The sequence below is a fragment of the Tupaia chinensis genome, unplaced genomic scaffold (genome assembly GCF_000334495.1).
Source record: "Tupaia chinensis unplaced genomic scaffold, TupChi_1.0 Scaffold000194_1, whole genome shotgun sequence".
Lineage (NCBI taxonomy): Eukaryota > Metazoa > Chordata > Mammalia > Scandentia > Tupaiidae > Tupaia > Tupaia belangeri.
In genome coordinates this window covers 41,500-45,214 of record NW_006159669.1, presented here as the reverse complement: position 1 = coordinate 45,214, position 3,715 = coordinate 41,500, and the positions used below count along the sequence as shown (strand labels likewise).

General features: G+C 36.8%; 1 pseudogene; it reads right to left on the bottom strand.

Annotated features, from left to right (window-relative positions):
- The window catches only part of LOC102482205 (nucleolin-like), a 42,619-nt pseudogene that overhangs the window by 28,562 nt on the left and 10,342 nt on the right, over positions 1-3,715 (bottom strand).

Sequence of the window (3,715 nt, the reverse complement as noted above, 5' to 3'; positions counted from 1 at the left end):
GATTTCTCGCTTTCTGTCTCTATGCCTCTCTCTGTCTGTCTGGCGAGCGCACACACCCTACAGTGAAAATCTCTCCAAAAAAAAAAGATACATTTAGCACAAGCCTAAAAATAACCTTTTAGGTGAAACTGGCCCAGGACACCCCAATTTTGTTGCAACTTCACAATAAGCCAATTAGTAATCCATGGGAGGGTCAGGAAACCTGAGACAGACTCCCCCATCTGCCTGTTTTAAGCTGAAATTAATGTATGTTAAGGTTAAGTTAGTATAAGCCAAATTAGCATTAGTAACATATGTAGGCTAAGTTAGTTTAAGGCTAGTTTTACGTAAATACCCCTTGTTAAATCTACAGGCCAAAGTTAACTTATATTAGGCCAAATTAACACAAGAATTCACTGATTAACAGACAAAGAATTCAGCAAATAAATACAGAGACCCGTGGTTTAATAGAGGAAGGACAGATCTGGCTAACAATGACAGGATAAACAAACCTGAAGGTTCCAGGGGAAAGAGGAACTATCTTAGCTGAAAGTTCTTATCTGGTTCGAGGCAAGCAACAATTAGTACCTAGTCACAAACAATTTCTCCCCTGTGTGCTGTTAACTATGAAAAACTGCTAATAAAACACCCTGTGTTGTCTCCTGAGCTACAAGACCCTCTCATCCAGAAAGGCCCTGACTGGTAATCAAGATTTAAGAAGAAAATGCATCAGACAAATAGACTCCTTTATCCTGAGAACTGTAATTGATTATACCTAATCAAACAAGACAGACATCATGTTTTATGATTATTGTTCCTGTGCCTTGAATTCCCTGTTTCGTAGAGTAAATCTTTTATTCCCCCCTTATCCCTACTACTCCTGTAAGACATTCCTCAATAAATGCATGTGTTTGACAGCCGCTAGTGCTGCGGTCCGGAGTTTTGCTCTGACTGTAGCTGGCTAAAAACATGCTAAAAAGTATTGAGGTTTCAGCTTAATTTTGTTCACCTGCGCTACTTCCAATGCATCAACCCACACCCACCGAGGCTGGATCCCAGCAGACTATAGTGACCATAGAACTCAGTGCATCAAACATAAATATGAACACACGCAGGAATTCTGAAAAGGTTGAACATCCCTTAGTGGTCATCTACACAGGTAATACTGATAACCATTCTGTATTAAGACACAAATTTTAACAATGATTTTCATTAAGTTCTCTAAAACTTCACAACTAATTTTGTTTCTTTTTCTTTTTTTAATTTGAGGTCTCTATTTTCCCCAATGTAATATTTCTACATTAATGTAAATTGAAAACCACACAATATACTTCTCTTAATTTAACATTTTAAATGTTAAAACAAAAAATATAATCAAGCATTAAAACATTTCTGAATAGAGATTATGATCTCAAGACCTTCAATTTTTATTCCCAAGAATGGAAAATAGATTTTATGCAGGAAAACTGAAATATGTTTTTTTTAATTAAAAGTTTAATATTATCAGAACTCAATCCAAATAGTAAAGTTTCAGTAATTACATTGATATTAAATAAGTGTACAATTTACTACTGGAATGTAATTTATTAAATGTATCATTTCATCTTAAAACTGCTCAACAGTTATTCAGCGGTGTGTCATTTTGCAGCTATTCAACCCTTTTTTTTTATTTTTAGGTTTTTTCCAGAAGGAATGTGTACTTGGCAGAGAGGGACTGTGAGAGAGAAAGTGAGAAATCACCCCCAGGGGGGTTTCCTATGTTGCAATCCTTTCTCTTCCACTCCCCTAATATTTAGGGCATACATGCACACGTGCCTAGAGTGAATTTTCAAGCAGCCAGGTCCAGGACTTGAACTGTGGCTGGACTTGTGGGAGTTTACCACATTAATCACTTCACTACATGCTGGCCCTACTATATATTTTTTAATTTTTTAAATTAAAAAAAAAATTTGAGAGGTTTTTGCTATTGGGCATGTGCACTCGCCAGAAAGACAAAGAGAGACAGAAAGACAGACTATGAGGAATCACCCCCCAGGGGTGATGGCCACACTGCAATCCTTTCTTCTCCATTCTCCTCTTGGGATCTTGGGCATGCATGCACACATGCCCACTGGATCTGGGACTCAAACTACAGTTGACTACATGGGAGACCAGCCACATAGCCAGTACGGCCACTGCTGGTCCTGATAGAAACATCTTCTATAGGGTGAGTGCAGTCACCAGAGCAACGAAGAGAGAGATAGACAGAAAGGGAGAAATGATCCTTTCATGGGGCAAAACCACACTGCTATCCCTCCTTGTTCATTCTCCTCTCAAGATTATAGGCACAAATGCACATACAATCAGCATTAGTTTCAAGATGCTGTATCCAGGACTCAAATCATGGTTGACCATATGGGAGTCCAGTGCCTAACCACTTTGTCACCCATTGGCCCCACAACTTTTTAAGAATATAGATTACCAATTTAAAGTGCTGCAAGCTACAATAACTTTGTTTTAATGAGTGTCCTTTGTTTGTCCTCTTTATATAATTATTGTACTCTGGTTTGTATCTCTAGGCAGTTTTTAAACATTTAGGTAAAATGTTTAGCAAGTTTATAAATTTAAATTATGAAAAGGGTATAATAAAACTTATGAAGTGAAAAAATAAAGAAAAAGAGAGACATTAGATCAACACAATTTAACACATCAAGACACTCCAGAAAGCAGAAACTCCAGCTAGCAGAAACAAAAATATTAAGATTGGAATAGGGGACCAGCAGATGGCATAATCTTTATGTCACTCGACTCCCAGAAAGTCAACCATGGTGTGAGTCCCTGACCCAGGAGTCTTAAACCTCAAACCAAGAACATGTTCATTTATGCCCAAAATTTCTAGAGGAGTACAGAGGAGATGGAATTGCAGCATGGTTATTTTTCCCAAGAATTACTCACTTTCTGTCTCTCTGTCTCTCTCTGTATCTCCTCTGAGTACATGTGCTATACAGAAAAAAATCTACCTTGCAAAAAAATTAGACTGAATAAAAATATGAGATATTAAAAATCATGCAGAGGACCAGTGTAACTGCTAGCTGTTTTTTTTTTTAACATCAGTAAACTTATTGAACAAGATAGATCTTCTTTAAAAAGAAAGAAGATACAAATCAATAAATCATAAATGGAAATAAAGACATTATTTCTGACTAAAGAAAAGTAAAAATCTTTCTAGGAAAACACAATGAATAATAATTATAAAACTTTAGCAATGAATCAATACATATAATGTAAAAATGCCCATTAATCTAAGATACCTTTCATAGTTGCAGGTTTAATACCTGCTTAAGATTGATATATACAATGACAGTTTTAAAAATGAATTTAAAAAGTTAGTCATTTTCAGTTATTTTATCACATGAGGATATAAAATCAGGGTGCATTTTGGGTTGAAAACCCTAAAATTGTGATATAGGCTTAAGAGATAATACCTTAGAATGTGTGTTTTATTTGGAATTCCTTCTATTTTTTAAAGCTTTCCAGGAGTTCTCATCAGGCCTTATCAGAATAATGTAGCACTTGGGCACAAAGATGCAGCCTAGCAGCCCTGTACTGGAGGCCAAGATGGAAAAGACCTCCACACCCACCATGAACTTCCCCTTGGTGCTGTGATAGACAGGGACAAATGTGACCCAGACACTGCAGAACACCAGCATGCTGAATGTGAGGAACTTGGCTTCATTGAATGCATCAGGCAGGTTCC